The sequence below is a fragment of the Hydra vulgaris genome, chromosome 10, assembly GCF_038396675.1.
Source record: "Hydra vulgaris chromosome 10, alternate assembly HydraT2T_AEP".
Classification (NCBI taxonomy): Eukaryota; Metazoa; Cnidaria; class Hydrozoa; order Anthoathecata; family Hydridae; genus Hydra; species Hydra vulgaris.
In genome coordinates this window covers 29,533,895-29,543,438 of record NC_088929.1, presented here as the reverse complement: position 1 = coordinate 29,543,438, position 9,544 = coordinate 29,533,895, and positions in this window count along the sequence as shown.

Genomic DNA, 9,544 nt, shown 5'->3' with positions numbered 1-9,544 from the left:
CAAACATTTGTGCGACATTGTTGTACAACAATTGATACAGAAATCAAGTTGTTTCTATTTTAAACATTGTTGTTTAACTGACGTTAAGTTGTGCACTGACGTGTTTAACTGACGTTAAGTTACGCTCGAGAATGTTTCTATTATAAAATAAAGTTGTTGTGCAACTGTTGTAGGACATTCCTACAATTATTTGAAACTAAGCTATAGAGTAATAGGGGATTGGAATTTATTGTCGCAAGATGCAATCGATTCAGTAAACAAAAACACGTTTGTAAATAAAATGAATAAAATTTTGAACAAAATTTTGAAAGCTAACAATATTAACATTATCTTTATTTTACAAAGTCTTACATTTAGGGCCAACAAGGCCAAGGTCGGGGGCCCTGATATTTATTGTCAAAACACTACTTAATATAAAATTAAAAAAGTTTATACAGCTTATTTTGAATTATATTATATTGAATTGTATATTACATGATTTATTAATTTGGTTTTATGCAAAATAACAGAAACATAAATTTTTTAAATTCTATTCATTCCAATCAAAACTTCTTGATAAAAACTTAACCATTTAACCATTTTTCAAAACTTAAATCAAGCATTTTTCAAGAATTTTACTATTTGTTAGAAACCAAGATGTCAATATATAAAATTTGTAATTTTTATATTAAACGTTTAGCAAAAACAAAGTAAAATTTTTGCATTTGTTAGTAAAATCATAAAGCTTGTAACTCCCTCAATTAAATTTCAATCTCTCTCAATTAAATTTCGATATCAATTAGGAAACAAAAGTTTAAAAGAAATTTTTTACAAACAGAAACGTTGACAGTTATCGAAAGTATTTTTGCTTGTACTATCAAATGCAAGCAAAGTAGGCACTTGTTGCTTACCCATTGCTGTTTTTTTTTCCATTTTCTTTTGTATTCTTTTTTATTTGTTTTGATATTTTTATTATTATTACTATTTTTATTATTGTTATTATTATTATTTTATTATCATTATTATATTATCGTTGGTCTTTATTTAATTTAATATGTCTTCCAAAGCGCCATTTACAAAAATACTTAAGCAAGGGAGTTTTTTGCACTTACTTTGATTGTTTTTGTTGATTTTTTTTTTTTTTTTCTTATTTGCAAACAATGTCTTAGCTTAAATATTTTTTACTTTGTTGAAAAACTTTTTAAAAAATGTTTATATTATAGTTAATTGATTTTAATAAAATTATAAATCAAAGAACTTGCCTTTCGGGGGAAAAATTTACTTCTGGAAGAGAAAATGATGCTTTTGGGAGAAGAGAACTTTGTAGGAACAAATGGTTTAAAATGTTAGCGTTGACATTATAGTTAAATAAATTGCTTCAACTCAAATTTATTCATGCAGCTAAACATGTTTTTACTGTCATTAATTTTTATATCAAGTTGATTTTATATTAAGTAAATGTATTTACACAGCTAAACACTAATCATTGTTTATATTCATTTTACCTAGTTGATGGTGTTTTAATATTGAGTAAACCAATTAAAACTATGATCATTTTTATAAATACATTGTACTTATCAAAATATATATACAGAGGTGGAAAAAGTGATAAATACATGAAGATTTAGAAAAATACATTTCATTTGCAGCAATTAATTATAATATTTTTTGTTTTTAACTTTAAAAAAATTATTAAGTTCTTATTAATTTTTCTTATTTAACTAACAACTTTGTTTACAGCGGGAATTTTACTGAAAAATATAATAATTACAGAAATGGTTAATTTGATTTTATATTAAAAAAAAAAGGAAATTCAATGTTTTATATTAAAACTAGTTTAGAAAAAAAATTTTTTTTTTTTCTCAAGGTTTGTCTGTTACTTTATTGCAATTGATTTAATCCCAAAATTTTTTATTTGAACTAAATCTGGCGATTGTACTGGCCAATCCAATTGTCTCGTACTAATATTTTGGAACCATCTCTTTACAAATTTCTGGCTTTTATTTGTTGTTCTTTTTTAATAAAAGCTTCTTAGTGACCCAGGATATAAACTTGCTTTAAGTTAACGCCCTCTAATTGTACGTGAAATTACATTTAACTCTAATTTTTAATGTTGCTGCTGGAGATAAATGGATTGTTTTTAGCTTCACGAATAATTAATTTATCTTCTTTGTAAGTTTTATTTTTGACATCTAGCTTCCACACATTTTAGTGGTTTAAGATCAAGGTTTTGAACCAGTCCAACAGAATGCTCAGTTATTCTTGAAACCTCTCAACATATAACTATTCACTCTTTTTCAGCAGTTGAATTACTAAGAGCTCGGCTGAATTGCAATTCAGCTGAATGCTAATTCTAACCATAACATCCTTAGTTTAAAACTAAACATACATAAAATACTTATTGAACAATTTTAAAATATACAGTATAATACTCAGTTTGTATGATGTTCATGTAGTTAAAAGAGGTTACTAAGCAGCCAGAGTTAGATATTTGTAGGAGAGAGGTGGTAGTGATCTTACTTTTGACTAAATATAGTGGGGGCTGTCATCCCTCTACTTCCTTTTCTACGCATGTGTTGTTACTGGTAATCAGAGTCAAGCCGCACGTTCAAAGTAATAACACTTGAAAATTAAAAACGAAAAATTCTATATTTATTATTTTTTTCATTAGATTTCTAGCTTCTTTAAGTAAAGTTGTTAATTACATAATAAAATTAATGAGGACTTAATAAGTAATAAGTATAAATAAGCTGTTGTTTGTTGTAATTTATTCTTTTTATCTTATTTTAATTATTACTATTTATCTTTTTCTTTTTATCTACAAATCGATAAAATTGGTTTTGTTAATTATAAATTTTTTACAAAACATTGTAAAAGGGCAATTAATTAACTAGAAAGTTTACACGTCTTTTTTACCGATGCCGTTTATATGGCTAGAACAGGTATAGGAGCTCTAATCTTTTGATTCTGGCGCGAGCCCTTTAACCACGGCGTTTCAATATGTGTGGTTTTAAAACATTTCTGAAAACGAATTTTTTAAATTCAGTATTGCCTTTTTAATAAAATTTCTTTTATAAAAATTTTTATATTAGGCAGTCGTGTCGCAATGATTTATTTTCTGGGCTTATTGGAACGTCTTGTTTTCAAAATCCAGAGGTTCCGATAAACGACATTGATTAGAAAAAAACGTTAACACTATAGTTCAATGGTCTTTGACAAGACCGTTTCAACTATAAATTCCTATTAGTTAAATACTTATCAATCTGTCTATTTTTCTTTTATATTTGAAAGGAAGTTCTCTAAAATATATAAGAACTGTAAGGTCTGAAGCTCTATGCCCGCTCTGACCATAAAAAGTAAGAAAGTATGACTGAAGAAACCTTTTCATTAAATGTGCAATTTTGTGAAGCAATCAATTAGTTTTTTTGGTGCTCTATAACATGCTGACAATGTTGTTAGTTGACACGATCAAAGTAAACCATCAAAGTAAATGAAAAAATCAACATTTAAAAGTTTCAAGTAGAAAATGTTTTAGGCCATCGTTAAAAAGAACGGCTGCTCTTTATTAACGCTAAAGTTTTATCGTTGCAAAACAATTTATTTGTGAGTTCTCTTTTTAAACAGTATTGAAATCAAATGGAGTGATGCTGTGATGCAAAAATGAGTTGATTCTGTCAAAAAAAATAAAATCTCGCCATGTTGGCGCACATGATAAAAAAATAAATTTTTCATTTCACTTGCTAAAACTTGTTAAAGTTAAAACATGTATTTAACTTTAAGTCCTTAGATTTAAATCTATATGTTATAACTTTAAGTATTTATATTACTTTTTGGGGTAAATAATCCATAAATATTTTTTTTGCCTGATTTACTTGTCTACGGCTATGGTTATTGGCTTTGGTTATAAAATCTTTAAATACAAACATTATTCATTATTTGTTTTTAAGAAACTTCAGAATAGCATAAATTAGCAATCTAAAACTGTTTATTTCAAATATACGGTAAACTGCATAACATCGTATGTGCTACTTATTTAAGGTAACAGTACGGTTCAAATAATTTAAAGAGTTCTTATAAAGGTATAAAACATTACTCTTAGATATGAAAACGGTGAAATTCAGTTTAGCTAGATCTCTTTTTATTGCAAAAGCCTCTAAGATATTATTCTTACTTAGTAATCATAATGGTATAGCATTAGTTGATTTTGATAATTCTAAAAAATTTTCTATTCGGTTTTGATAGTTCTAAACAATTTTTAAATTTGGTTTTTTTCTACCTCGGTTGAAGGTATTTGAAAAAAAATAAATCAAAAACATTTAAATAGATGGAACAAAATAACAGCTGCCATAAGAGCAGTCGCTTCAGTTCTATCAGCTCATAAAACTCACATACTTTCCTCCAAATTGTTTCAAAATAAAATATTAAAATTTTGCTCTTGTTTTGATTTCTAAAAAAATTTATCTGCAACTAGAAATATTTTTGAACAGTTAAGTTTCTTTTTTCAGACTAAAACTTTATGCATTTGGAAAATCTGTTATAAAGTAGCTTCGGCGCTAAATAGAGCGGTTGCTTCAGATTTAAGAGATTAAAGGTTCGACACCTTCTCTATCCATATATGCAACACTGTTTAGAAAGACATTTTTCTAGTTAAATGCTTCTACACAGTGCTTTGAGAAAATCCGATCGGTCATTTTGGAATACTTTAATAACAACGACAAAATTAAAAAAAAATAATACAAAAGTGTATATATCGTTTATTTTTGTATATATAACTGTAAACCTTATGCGCAACCTTAAGTACGTGTAAAAGTTGAAAAAAGTTTGCCTTTAAAGTTTGCTACTAAATATTCTTTAAGCATTTAGTGAGCGAACTTGTTGTTTAAAAGCATGCAATACCTAAAATCTGCTAATAAATAGCAAATGATTTATAAACAACTTGTATCAAAAACATCACGGAAGGGAAAACCTATTGAAACTTTAGCTAAATAGAAAAACACGTATAGTGTTTAATGGGTCAAATTGAATGCCTTTTTACACAGAAAACATGTAAAGTGTTTAACTATAAAAATGGTTAATGACGTTCGTTTGACATGATATACCAATAATGCAGGAAAGTGTTATATTAATACTTTAAAGAACAATTACGGAACTTTTCAATTTCGTTGTTACCTTGCATTTTAATTTCAACGAGCAACAAAAAAGTCAAAACGAACTAACAGTTGAGTAAACAAAAAAAAGAATTTATAAGGACACATTAAAAAAATAATTTTAAATAATTTATTGGAATTTAGTAGTTAACTTTAATACCATATAGCGCTAACTTTAAAAACGTGAAAACACAAGCACATGATGAGTTGGAAACTTTTGCTTCTTGCATCAGCTATTTCAACATTAGCTCGGGATGATTCATCTAAGGTTAGAAAATCTCAAAATTATAGTACAAACTTTATAAATTGCCGTATAATAAAATTCATTTTTTAATTTCTTTTCTTAATAAAAGTAATAGTCTTAACAAATTAAGAAAACACCAAGAGGGTGTACACTAAGCTTATAGGTTTTTGATATCTTTTTAGGTTACCTATTTTTATGCAGTTTCCTGCATAAAAATAGTTAAACTTTTGTTTAAAGTTAACTTAAAATTCATTGGTTCCATTTACTTACTAAAAAAGGTTACGCAATATGACCCTTGATAACTTTCTAGTTGCGATTTTAATCCCGGAAGTCTTTTCCAATCACGGATGAAAAACATGTTAGTTTAACATGTCAAATAATTCTAAAAAAGTATTGTCAGAAATAAAGAAGTACATTACGTTTGTGTACTTTTAAAATGTGACTTTAGAAACGCAAAAATGCGTTTAAAGTTTTTTTATTAATCCTTCAGAAAAAAAGGTTCACTTAGCCTCAACACTTGTTGGGTTCATTAGAATTGAACAAGCTCTTCTTAAATAGTCATTACGTGTACTACAATTTTCAAAAAGTGCCATTTCTTTATTTATTTTTGATAAAAACGTCTCTTATCTAATTGGCTGCATTTGTGATTGCCCTTGTTTAATAATACGATCTATTTCCTTTCTTATACTTAAAGACTTACTAAATTATTTAATAAAGTACCCAAAGTAATGCAGCTAAGCACTAAAGGATTAAAGTACTATTCGACTGATGTTTGTGCTAAAACAGTAAAACAGTGAAAAAAAGTTAAATTTTTTGATGAATTCAATTGAACGTTCTTGACATTTAAATAAAAAAGGCACAGTAACTATTTCTTCCTCGACTTGAATGGAACTCTACCGTTAAGTAGGTATTGCAGAAGACTCATTTTTATATACAATATTTAACTTGGTAAGATTGTCTATGCAATCTTACCAAGTTAAATATTGAAACAGAAGGTTGCTCGATCTTGTATTGCAATCCAATATTAAAGACAGTTGTCCAAACTCAGCCTTAATAAATTTTTGCAAGATATCGTTATCTGTATGCGATCGTCTAATAATTGTTATCACTTTGCATATACAAAGAAAAATATAAATATATATTTATATTATTCTTTGAATATGCAAAGTGATAACAAATATAAATAAATAAATAAATATATATATATATATATTTTGTTTTTTTTGTTTTCTTGTGCAATTCAATTTGATGAACTTTAGCGAATCTAATTATTTTGCTGTATTCTACCACATGATTACGAACTGTGTTAACTGACGTTAGTTCCGGATCTTAGAGAGAGCATAAATTTTTTGAAGAATAAATCGAATTAAATGAAAACCCTTCGGAAGCCGTTAGGCTCGCAAATGTAGCATAAAAAGCTTTTTATTCTTTTTCAAAAATGAAAAGTTATTCTGTTAATGGTGTAGATTTTCTTTTTGAAGTTTTATCTTATGTGCTTTCTCCAGTAATATTAGGTTAGTTTAGACTTTCATTACTCACCGAGAACATCTCGGTGAGTAATTTATATGAAGACCATTTGTTGAACCGGCACCGATTTTTACACTTTTCTTAAAGTTTGGCAATTTACACATCACTGTCTCGTAGAAAATATTTTTTAACATCTAAATTACTTTTAGTTTTAAAATAGATATACTTCATGCTTATTAGCTTTTTAAATTTTATATAATCTAAAATATATAATTAAAAAATATTATATCTACACAAGTAATGACTTTTTTTAAAGAACTGTTAAAACTAAAAATAATAATAACTAAGCAGTAACTTCGAATGTAATCTTTTTTAATTAAATACGAAAAACACATTAAAGTTACTTTATTGTTTAAAATTTTTAGACAATTGTGTTATTAATTTATATTTATTAGCCGCATAGATATGAGCAGTTAAAATACATTACAAAATAAATAAACTTGGTTAAAGTATGAATTCTAATAAGTTTAAAAATTTGGAATGAAATATGGAGGCGTTAATAAAATACGTTAGGACTTCTTGGGGCATCTAAATAACAGTATTTAAAAAAAATATTTGTAGCTGCTAAAGCACGAATTAATTTTTTTTTTTTTTATTTTTTTTTTATTTTAGGTGCCCCAAGAAGTCCTAACGGTCTTGTCACAGAGCACCGCGGAAGTGCATTTAACCAGGAAGTTCACGCCTCCTTCCTTACCGTGACGCGAAAATATGTCCAGAGCTCGTTTCGAACCTGGATCTCCTGCTTATAAAGCAAGCGTTCTAACCACTGCGCCACGGCCGTTTATTAACGAATCAATAAACGTGCAGCTCATCTTCAGTAATAGATGTACTGTTTGCAGCTGTAGAAAAAAATACTTGTCAATTCTTTTCTTAAATGCATTAAGTGACGGAACCTTTTTGCATGCTGACGGCAAGTCATTCCAATCATTAACAGTACGATTTGTAGAAAAATTGTGACGAGCATTATTATATGTGAATTCACGCATTAGGACGTTGGAAGATGATCTGCGAATTGGTGGATTATGCCAAATGATACTCTCAAAACAGTTTTCAAGCTTAAATTGTTGGATTAAGTCGCCACGTCTCCTGCGAGTTTCCAAAGTAAAAAAATTGAGCCGCCGACACCTTTCAGCGTAAGGTAATCCTATTAAATCATGAGGTACTTTTGTTGCTTTGTGCTGAATTTTTTCGATTTCTTTAATGTCACCTTTTAAGTAAGGACACCATACCGGAATAGCGAATTCCAGGTGCGGCCTAACATACGTAGTGTATAATTTACTCCAAAGCTTCATATCTCATGATCTAAATGTTTTTTTAATAGGCCAAGTATCATATTCGCTTTTCGACAAAAATTTTTTTACTTAACGCTTTCGTGATGTAGTCGACACTCTCCAATAAGTTAGACGCGCATTCTTTTTTGGATATAAATCCATGTTGATTATGTGAGATGCAGCTCGTTTTTTCAAGATATTTAGTTATCTGTTAATCTTTTCCATTACTTTACATGGAGCTGATGTGATAGACATTGGTCTGTAATTAGCGGCATCAAGACGACTTCGTTTTTAAACAACGGTGTGACGTGTGACAGTTTCCAAACTGCAGGTGTTGAGCCTTCGGACAATGCCTTATTGTAAAGTACTTGTGTACGTAAACAAAGTCTTTGGTTTAATGAAATAATTTATTTTTTACTTTTTAGCCCATTTTTAAAATGCTGTTTTCAAGTTTTTTATAGATTTTTATTATTTACTTTTTAATCTGCTAAGAGAGTTTATATACGCTAAACGGAAACGCTAAAAGCTTGTAGTTTATTATTTGTTTTAATTACATTTCTTAACGATTTCTTCTATTTATGCTAAATTAAAGTATGTTTTGCGTTGTTTTTTCTTAATTACTTTTCTTAACAATTTCTTTTATTATTACCGCTGACCTGTATTTGTTTTGCGCGGACACCAAAATAAACAAACCGACAAGAAAGCAAGTTAAATAAAACGTTGTAAAAATATCTTTTGTTAGACTTTAGTTTAAATAATACGGTAATAAAATCTTGTTTTCTGTAATTTTTGCGCTCATTAATTTATACTAATGTTTGCATAATTTTGTCAGTCATTCCCCTCATTTCTGCCCGTGTATTATAAATACCGTAAAAACAAAGAACACTAATTACAGACGAAACTTATTACGAACGGTTTTATAAAAAGCTTCGTATCTTTTGTGATATATCGAATTTATAATTTATTTATTTTTATAAATAAACTTAAACACAAGACAAATCGAATATAAAAAAATTAGGGCTGCGGAAATTAACGATTAATTAATCGATTAATCGCTAATTTATTTAATCGATTAAAATTTCTTTAATCAGTAATATTTCGATTAATTTTTGCCGGTTTTCCGTTACTTTTTTTTTTGCCGTACATATATATATTTACAAGTTTCGTAATTTATAATAGTAATATTTACAAGTTTCCTTAGTCAAAATATATAAACGAGATTATAATTATAATTAAAATTGTACAGACAGGACTTCAAGAAGATCGTACTGATCTTATCACGAAGCCCTTACAAGTGAATAATATATATTATGTTCAATATAGGTAATATATTATATATTAAGTACAACTAGTTGTATTAAAACTACTCGAATATT